Genomic DNA, 11,346 nt, shown 5'->3' on the forward strand with positions numbered 1-11,346 from the left:
AGGGCGGCGACCTCAACGGGACGAGACTCTGGAAGGCGGCGACCTCGACGGGACGAGACTCTGGAAGGGCGGCGACCTCGACGGGACGAGACTCTGGAAGGGCGACGACCTCGACGGGACGAGACTCTGGAAGGGCGGCGACCTCGACGGGACGAGACTCTGGAAGGGCGGCCACCTCGATGGGACGAGACTCTGGAAGGGCGGCGACCTCGACGGGACGAGACTCTGGAAGGGCGGCGACCTCGACGGGACGAGACTCTGGAAGGGCGGCGACCTCGACGGGACGAGACTCTGAGAGGGCGGCGACCTCGACGGGACGAGACTCTGGGAGGGCGGCGACCTCGACGGGACGAGACTCTGGGGGGGCGGCGACCTCGACGGGACGAGACTCTGGGAGGGCGGCGACCTCGACGGGACGAGACTCTGGGAGGGCGGCGACCTCGACGGGACGAGACTCTGGGAGGGCGGTGACCTCGACGGGACGAGACTCTGGAAGGGCGGCGACCTCGACGGGACGAGACTCTGGAAGGGCGGCGACCTCGACGGGACGAGACTCTGGAACGGTGGCGACTCGATTTAGTCCTCGATCGGGCGGTTGTCACGATAAGGTGGTAGGAGAGAGGACTCAAATGCAGGTCAGGGTTAAATTTTTTTATTAAATAATAAAATAAAACAAACACAACACAACAAAAACTACCCCGAGGGGGGAAAACAGAACCGACTGGACTGGACGCAGAGAAAACATGAAGGGACGCACAAGTCACTTCGACGGGACGAGACTGGAAGGGCGGCGACCTCGACGGGACGAGACTGGAAGGGCGGCGACCTCGACGGGACGAGACTCTGGAAGGGCGGCGACCTCAACGGGACGAGACTCTGGAAGGCGGCGACCTCGACGGGACGAGACTCTGGAAGGGCGGCGACCTCGACGGGACGAGACTCTGGAAGGGCGACGACCTCGACGGGACGAGACTCTGGAAGGGCGGCGACCTCGACGGGACGAGACTCTGGAAGGGCGGCGACCTCGATGGGACGAGACTCTGGAAGGGCGGCGACCTCGACGGGACGAGACTCTGGAAGGGCGGCGACCTCGACGGGACGAGACTCTGGAAGGGCGGCGACCTCGACGGGACGAGACTCTGGGAGGGCGGCGACCTCGACGGGACGAGACTCTGGGAGGGCGGCGACCTCGACGGGACGAGACTCTGGGAGGGCGGCGTTCTCGACGGGACGAGACTGGAAGGGCGGCGACCTCGACGGGACGAGACTCTGGAAGGGCGGCGATCTCGACGGGACGAGACTCTGGAAGGTGGCGACCTCGACGGGACGAGACTCTGGGAGGGCGGCGACCTCGACGGGACGAGACTCTGGAAGGGCGGCGACCTCGACGGGACGAGACTCTGGAAGGGTGGCGACCTCGACGGGACGAGACTCTGGAACGGTGGCGACTCGATTTAGTCCTCGATCGGGCGGTTGTCACGATAAGGTGGTAGGAGAGAGGACTCAAATGCAGGTCAGGGTTAAATTTTTTTATTAAATAATAAAATAAAACAAACACAACACAACAAAAACTACCCCGAGGGGGGAAAACAGAACCGACTGGACTGGACGCAGAGAAAACATGAAGGGACGCACAAGTCAACGATTTGGCGACATACCATGACCAACAATGACGATCCAGCACAGGAAAGCAAACACAAGGAGAAGAAATGGGGAAGCAGCCAGGCAGGTAACCAGGGAGAGCAGGTGGGACAAATGATTAATCAGAGGCAAACGAGGCAGGTAACGAGGGAGAGCAGGTGGGAAAAACTAACCAATAAACAAGATGGGTGGGGCTACACAATAGACAGCGGAGCACATGAACCAGGGAAACATGCAGGAAGCCATGTGCTTGCACTAACAGACAAAACACTTAAACAGAAGGGCACATGGTCGTGACAAAAGAAAACACAAGCAGTGTCAGAGCTCTGTCACCAAATCAACAATAAACAGACCGAAGTGACAGAACCCTGACAGCGGTGATCCTGGGTGATGGTGAGGAGTAGGTCAGTGGGATCTTGTGGGTCGAAGAGGATGTCCATCGTGCTGCAATCTGTCTTGGTCTAGTCTTATGTTACTGAACAGTGGACCCGGAGACAGAATAACAAGTGAAAGTTTATTTTGCAGCAATGGGCAGACAAACATGTAAATGGACAACATAAGGGAGAGGAGAGCACAGGACACAGACGCTGGAGAGGATCTCTAGAGAAGAATGTTGGGGATGATCACTGGAGGTAACACAGAAGAAGACACATGAGATAAAGGTTCCACACATGGGTAAAACAAGACTCTTAGGCTGCATTTACACTGCAGGTCTTGATGCCCAATTCCGATTTGCTGACTATATCCGATTTTTTTTACGACCCAGCGGACCCGCTTACATCATCTTTTAAAAGTGACCTGTATCCGATATTTGCATTTACACTATACACTGCCGAAACAGCCCAATGTAGACGTCCTGACCCGGAAAATGAAGTAAAACAGCTCGATATGTCAAGTAATAAAAATAACATTCTGATTAATTTCGGGTGGATATGATAAATCATTATTAACAAAAATATTAACTACATTCTCTAAAATATGAGCATGTTCCATTCCAGTTTAAGTTTCAAGGGAGTAAAGCCTGTTTATGCCATTAAGAAAATTAAATTCTGTCAAATAAAATTAGTTTTAAAGAAATGCTCATTCATCAGTGTATTATACCAGAGATGCGCGCATCAGCCGTCGCCGAGTCCGCCGTTAAAGGTGATGATAATCAATTTATCCTCATGCGTTACAACCATACATGTAGATTGTAAAAAAATATGGACGTAGTGTCCGTGACGTCACCCGTAGGTTTCTGAAGAGCATTTTTGAAACCTAAAGTGGGCGGAGCCGGCCATCGCCATCTTGGCCTCGCGTCACCGCTCGTCACTCCCGGATAACAGAATATGGGCAGAGAGGCGGAGCTGAGGAGGCTGACTATCTGAAACCACGCCCACCTAGCGCGACGTTATGGAGTTAGCGCAGGCTTGGGAGCTAATGTTATATGCTACTCACAGTACCAAGTCTGTGAATCCACAGGGCCTTGCGCTAAAGTGACAGTTGATGATTAAAATCAGAATGCCAATTAAAATGTCCTGTTTTTGCCCTTCGAAATATTATAATAGTTAAAAGACATAGCTACAAGTGAGACTGTGTATCGTGATTCTGTACAGCTATTCTGCTAGTTGAAAATGTATTATGCAGTAACTTTACAATATTACTCTGAGAGTGTGTGTGACCGTGATTATGGGCATACATGTCAGTCACTCTTTTTTACAGTCTATGGTCCGTCAGCGCGGCATCGCTCGTCAAGTTCGTAGAGAGCTTTATTATTCAGTCCATTTTAAATTCTGATTTTGGCCACATCTCAAATGGGTCAAAACAGATATATTACCTATGAAGTTCAAGTAAATGCGTGATTTGTTTTTGGCTGTTGACGTTGGAGCTCATCCGTACATCTCTAATTATCCGGTGTTTTACTTTCAGCACTATTTTCAAAGGTCAGCAAAACAATAGTCTCGTAAGGCGGTAAAAAACTCCACTGCGTTGAGCCTTCGTCCTTCATCGCGCCATTGATAAGTCGATCACAGTTATCTGAGTTGACGTTCCCTTTTTAATGACGTACGACTCGCATTTCCAGGGAAATATCCGATTTGTCTGCTTACATATGGCACACGCAAATGCACGTATCCGATTCATATCGGATTTATTTCCACATATGAGTGAGGCCTGAAACCAATTGGAGAAAATCGGAATCCATGTGCTTTTTTCCTGCTAACACGTTCGCCGGTCATATCCGATCTGTACCACATGAGAGGAAAAAATCTAAATTGGGTCACTTGAACCATGCAGTGTAAATGGGGCCTTGGCTTAGAGATTATGAGGTAACACAAGGTTAGAGGTTTTATGGTGAAGTTAATGAGGGAGATCACTGACAGGTGCAGGTGATTGTGAAGAAGGTGCAGGTGTGGGCCAAGGAGGATGCTGGGAAATGTAGTGAAGTGACTAGGCTGACCGTGACAATTGGGACATTACTTGACCTTGACATTGCCTCCCCTACATCTACTCCTAGCCCTACCCATTTAAACACCTTATTCCCACTATTTCCACTTTTTGAATATTTTCTTAATTTTTATGTTAAATAAATGCTAATAAACTCTAAGCTGATATGAGATAGGAAAAGGCAGAAGAATGAGTTCGGTAAAAGGCAGATTCGATTTCGAACTTTGGTCGGTTGCATCAAAAGCTGATACCACTCACCTACTCTCCACACCACTGATTGTATTATGTATTTACATCTTTATTTTTTGACTGGCTAAATCAGATAATAGTGGATGGAGTTAGTGTAAATAGCCTCTGCCAACAAGGCGGACTATTTGCACTTGGCGTGAATATACACTCTGAATATGTATATATCATATTTTAGTGTTACATGACATTGAGCACCCTCTATCAAAATTATGTTTTTTTTCCTAAAAGACATATTAGGCAAAATAGTTTGGCATAATTTTTTGATATTTATTTAATTGAGTAATAAAGCATTTTTTTATTATATTATGCTATATTAGTTTTGTTATATTATGCTTCTGATGTCATAACCATTACATTTTCTGAGCGACCCCTTTTCAGCTTTGTTTGATGGAATTTCATCAACTATTGCACTCTTATTTCAGAAGAGCAAGGACAATCCTGTTTTCCTAGAAATGTCCTGTCTACGTAAAAAGCAAACGTTTAATAAATTAGAATAAATCTATTGTACAAAAAAATATATAATTACAAGATAATAAGCATTTTCACTTAAAGGGATACTCCACTTTTTTTGGAAATAGGCTCATTTTACAACTCCCCCAGAGTTAAACAGTTGAGTTTTACCGTTTTCGATTCCATTCAGCCGAACTCCGGGTCTGACGGTACCACTTTTAGCATAGCTTAGCATAGATCATGCAACTGTGGAACTGTGGAATCAAGGAACTGTGCGGCCGTACCATGGGGGCAGCAGGCGTAATGATATGACGAAGCACCTGAAAATAGTCCCCAGCTCGGTAACTTCCAACATGACCGGGACTAAGTTTGTGTAGTTTTTAGGCGGCAAATTAGGTTTCCTGTGCGATTAGCCATGGTTCTGTGCGTAGTAAATCTAAATTGTCTCTCACAAATGTCTCCATGCTACAAGGCACGGAGTGTGCAAGCAGGTTGTCACGTTGGTTTGTTGACGGCAAGTGCTTCGTCATATCATTACGCCTGCTGCACCCATGGTACGGCCGCACAGTTCCTTGATTCTTACGCCGGAATGAGAGTAGGTCCTAGCCATATAGGCTTGGAAAATCGCAACTTTTCATTTTCCGTCGATCTTAGTACACGGTTTAACTACAGAAGAGTCAAGTTTTAAATAGGAAAAATATTGAAACTCGTTGGTCATTTTGAAAGAAATGCTACTGCACTCATCAGAATCAATGATTTATGCTAAGCTATGCTTAAAGTGGTACCGTCAGACCCAGAGTTCGGCTGAATGGATTCGAAAACGGTAAAACTCAACTGTTTAACTCTGGGGGAGTTGTAAAATGAGCCTATTTCCCAAAAAAGTGGAGTATCCCTTTAAGATTAGAGTAGAGTGGTGGACGAAAAGGTAAACTGTTATCAAAATTGAAATGATCCATAGTTAGTTCTTCTTGCTGTTGCTTTCTGTTTGCATCATGACCTTTCTAGTGTCTGTGTGTGGAGAATCCCCTGCTTTCTGTCTTCTTGCTGTCTAGCTGTGCGTCAAGCTCTAATCCTTGTGAGGCCTATTGCAAATCAAAGGACCTTCTGTGATTGAACCACTTTTTTTTTGCCTTTGTTTGTGGTTTCAGTGTTTAACAGATTTCCGAAATCTTTATGGATGCCATCAGAGAGCTGAGGAATCTTTACTGGCATTAAGATGCACTCTACGACACTGAGATCAGTTGAAAAATGAAAGAACATACTGATGACAAATATCAAATATTGTTGAGAACTGAATGAGCGTATAATAGACCAAAACTGGATAGTGGTGGGGTGGGTGTGCTATACAATAAGGAAAAACCTTAAACAAGCTCAATCCTGCCTGTTCATTTCGAATGCTTAGAAAATCACACGCATCACAGAACCACAGAATTTCAGGGGGCAGCTGTTGCATGCAGAGTCTGACGTTCAGACAAAGGGTGTTACCAAACATTACAATGCATGATAACAAGAAAAAAAATGTGATTGATAGCATTGATAAAAGAGGAATGTGGTTTATTTCCTCTGCATTATGACATTAATATTTATAGACTAGCAATATATCAATAATATTATTATAGCAATAATCACGTTGACAACAACATTAAAGAAAGATTGACATAAGAGTGACAATGATAAAGAAAAATCTAGTTTAAAACACAGAAATGCACTCTTTTTATTCATGCTGTAGTCCCATATGGTTTTAAATGTCATGTGGTGCAACTTTTGTGGGTAACACTTTACTTAAAGTCTTTATAGTGGATTATAAAGGTATTCGTAATGTACGTTATAATATGTAACCAAAGTTAAAACACATTCTAATATTTGCAGATTCCTTGTTACATCTGACATTGGTTGTTTGTCATGTGGTTTAATGCATTATACTCTCTAAAGTTATAACATAAAGGCATAACATAAGTATTATAATGTATTATGGTTACTCATGACACCATACAATGCATTATAAGGTGCATAAAAAGGCACAATTAATGCATTAAAATACTTTTAAATAAAAAAAATTTATATACACACACGCACGCACGCACACACACACACACACACACACACACACACACGATGATTTGATGCTTAAGAAACATTTCTCATTAGCAATGTTTTTATGGAAATATTGGTAGTCTATTACTATACTGTATATAGTAATACTGTAATATTGTAGACAAACTGTTATCTTAATTATGATATCAGATTTTTAAAGAGCTGGATATTGGCATCCAAACTTCAAAGCTTGTATGTTACAAAGCTTATTTATTGTCATATTTCTTTTTAAATTCCCCAGCTGAAGGATTGATGAACTGCAGGTTAACCACCACCCAGGGCACATGCTCTTTTCATGCTGAATTCCTCGTGTATCTGCAAACCAATACCTGCTCAAACATTCATGTGTGGTCTCTGAGCATGTAGGGAGGTCAAAGTTCACCTGTGTTTGCAAACAGGTAATTAAATGAGCCTTCGACTCTCAAGATCATAATTCCTTTAGCATGGTCAAACAACCATGGCCAAATGGTGTACAGGTTTCAATACACACGGCATGGTCTCTGCCTCTCGCATGTCATGCTTTTGATTCAGCTAAGAAAATAATAATGACTTATCTCTGGCTGCAATAAAAACTGTGTCATTCTGAGCTTTGCGTGGTGTGTACAGTCTCTCTGTCTGTTCTGTCCTGTGCTTGTAGAGACTGGCCCATCACATCAGCTTGACGTGATCCACCCTTGGGGAAAAACGCAGAACATTTATTTCACATCAGGCATTGGCACTGAGGTGCTTGTTTTCCATCGGCTGCTTTCCCCAGCTGGCCTCTTTTTTTCCTCAATGTCTTTTCAAACTTCTGTACATGTCCCCGTGTGTCAACTTCCTGAACACACTGATCGACAATGCTTTACTGACTGATATACACAATATATGCAAATTATCTCTTTCTTTGAAGTCACATGAAGATGTCTGCCAAGAACCTGACTCTCAAATATAAGGTAAATACAGAACCATAAATCATGTTTGTTTGTTTTTTTATCATAACCTAAGTTCAAACTGAAGCTCAAATAAAGCACCAGTGTGAAGAATTTTGTTAAGCCTGTTACATATCAATGCAACAATGTTTGATTTCGTCTAATACTTGTGCATTTTTTTTTTTTTTTTTTTTTTTTAAACAAAATAAATTGTGCACGTAGTCATATGACATCGATATTACAGTTTTTCTCAGTCGCTTTGGTGCATTTCTCACATCACTATTTACATTTGCACAACAGTTAGTTCAACCTCCACAACATTTAGTCATTTGTGCACATCATAGTAGCAGTTTCTCATTCCTTCCAACAAATTGCAAATGCTTTTGGACATGCATCAATTGCTTTCATACAACTCTCTGCTGTTTTATAACATTATCATTTTCTTATGTCATGCATTCAAAATTAACTATACTTGTGAATGCTGAATAGTCATTCCATATAAAACTAATAGTCCTCCTCTCATTGCTCGAGTCATTACATACAAAAATGTTGAAGTAGTTGTCAAAATCTGTCAAGCTAATTTTACACATTTTTTTTAATCATTTTTGAAAATGTCTCCTAAATTGAACAATTTATCTAAGGTGAATCTCAACTTTCACTGATGCGAAGGGGTTTGTGAAGCATTCGTTGCAACCAATGATAAGCCACTTCTCTGCAATCACTGTCAGAGCTGAATCCCATATACCCCCACTTTACAAGCATATATGAACCAAGCAGGACATAGTGTGTACCATTTCTACAATACTGTGACACAGAAATGCAAGGCCAGCCTCGTTGAAGAGGGGTGAGGGTGAGGGTGAGGGTGAGGGTGAGGGTGAGGGTGAGGGTGAGGGTGAGAGTGAGAGTGCGAGTGCGGGTGCGGGTGCAGGACGGGGAAGGGGAAGGGGAAGGGGAAGGGGAAGGGGAAGGGGAAGGGGAAGGGGAAGGGGAAGAAGGGGCCAAGTACATAGGTGGATCCCTGATGAAATCAGGGGTACAATTGTGGATCATGTTGTCAATCACGGCCTCACAATGGCTGAGGCTGGTCGAAGGGTGCAGCCAAATGTTGGGAGAACCACTGTAAATTCAATTATTCAAACATTTCGTCGGGAGAACAGGTGTATAAATGGTATATCCCCAGTCTTGCTCCATACAACACACAACATCTGCTGACTTTGTTAGACACTCTTTACAGGGACATAATCCCTGAGAATGAGAGGGGTCTAACTGGAGACCATCTGAGCAAGCATGTTGTTGTTTTGGATTGCATTGCAAGAGATGATATTCGCTGTGATGCAGATGAAATTATGTGGCCAGACAGAGAGGAACGTCTGGATGTGCATGAATGATTACAGTACTATGTATGTTGTATGTTCAGTTCCAATATGTACTGCAATATTGTTTACAGTTGTGCACAGCTCTACCCAAAGGGAGTTTATGTTTGTTGTAAATAAGGGTGTATTTTTTCTTTTGCACAATGCTGTGAACAAATTAGAATTGCAAAGAGCATATGCAGTAAAAATGTGAAACATTCAGTGTCTTGTAGTTACCTCACTAAATACAGTAATGTGTAACTTTACTGTATTTTTCAAATGGCTGTGCAAATAGTATATAGTGCTGTCTTGAGCATTTTAAGGTAGTGTCACCAATATCTGACTTTTTTGCATTGGAAAACATTTACAGACTAAACTGTCATAATGAAAACATGACAAAGCCATTTGCCTATCTTGTTCATAAGCAATGGTGTCAAGACTTTTCATCTTGATGACACTGACACTTTCATTGACATGAATACTTGCTTTTGAGGAATGAGCTATCCATTTTGAGCAAGTGACACGCTTTTGCAGGTTATCAACTAGGTTTTGCAGTTTGTACTAATTGTTTTGAGAAATGCATTAACTGTTGTGCAAATGTAAATAGTGATGTGAGAAATGCACCAAAGCGACTGAGAAAAACTGTAAAAGGCAGGGATCAAACTGACGTCGTTAGTGTTCTTATGTTGCCATCCAATGTGAACAAAATGCAGATGCTTATTGAAATCAACAGCTTCTCAGATTCTCATAAAGTCTCTGTTCCTGCAGAACATGTTTAGCCTTCATGTTCTGTTTGAGGTCTGAGATAGATAGATAGATAGATAGATAGATAGATAGATAGATAGATAGATAGATAGATAGATAGATAGATAGATAGATAGATAGATAGATAGATAGATAGATAGATAGATAGATAGATAGATACTGTAAATACTTTGGTCAGTTCAAGAATAATCTATGCAACAATTGTATATTATTTATTTAAGAATTAAAAAAGCAGTTTCATATATCCTTGTATTGTTCAACTGGTCGAGGTTGATATGAGATTTAGAAAGTAATTAATAACAAGTAATACAATACTTTTTAGAGAGAGAGAGTAATTAGTAAGGTAATTACACTGTTAAAGATGCAATTAGTAGCTAGTAATTAATTTTCTTTTCTTTAGAGTAACATACCCAACACTGATGACAATTAATGATTAAAAGGATTCCTTGCCTAATTTATGCTGCAACATGTTTATATAAAGGCAGAGATGATCAGTTTTGTTACTCTATAAATGGTTGTCGACTGACTGAAGCCCTGAGGCGTCTCTCTGCAGGCTGCAACAACGTGCGTGTCCTCACTCTTCAAGCGCTTTGCAATGGAAAAATAGTTTACTTTTGCCAGAGAACAGAAAATAAAAACGATCCTGCTTTCCAAAATTTAAAAGATAGATACAAAATATGTGTCTGTATGATGACCAACACATCAGTCCTGTGTAATCTCCACGTTTCTTCCTTCCTGCTGCACATGCAAAACATGGTCAAATGTGAATGCTGGTATATGCAGGAATGTCAACATCACTCGTCATCCTCTTCTATAATTAAGTTCTTTATTGTTTTACAAATATTAAGTTATCCACAGAAAAAAAATAACTTATATATTCAAACTTAAAAAATTATACCATTTAAAATATACCATTTAAAATAAAAATGCATATTATCGCGTTCACCCCGCACAGTATTTCATGTCAGTCCTTTCTCCGGGATAATTGGTCTAAATGTGCAAACAATCAAATTGAATTAAACGCTAACCAGAACTCAGTTAACTGAAAACTCAATATTCAACTGACTCAATATTCTTTTACAAATGCATTATTTGATGTTTTGGCATATATTTTAACATGAGGAAAAATCACACAAATAAATAAATACAACAACAAAGCAAAACAGAAGACCATAACAAAATTAGAAGTTTAAAATAAACACAAAAGGAATGATTCTTCTTTCATTTTGGGACAATTTCTAAAATTACTAAATTAAAAATTGGTTGGAGTTCCCTTTGAAATATATTGCGCAATTATGAGTAGTTTTTTTTTTTTTCAGATACCAAGATTTTAGTCAGATACCAAGAAAGATGGTTTAGATGGGCAAAAGTTTTCAAAAGCTAATTGTTATTATTGATCAAAATGATGGTTTTCGCATAAACTTCATGATTCAATGAAAAAAAAAGAAAAAAAACTGAAACTT

This window comes from Phoxinus phoxinus (genome assembly GCF_949152265.1).
Source record: "Phoxinus phoxinus genome assembly, chromosome: 7".
In the NCBI taxonomy this organism is placed as follows: Eukaryota; Metazoa; Chordata; class Actinopteri; order Cypriniformes; family Leuciscidae; genus Phoxinus; species Phoxinus phoxinus.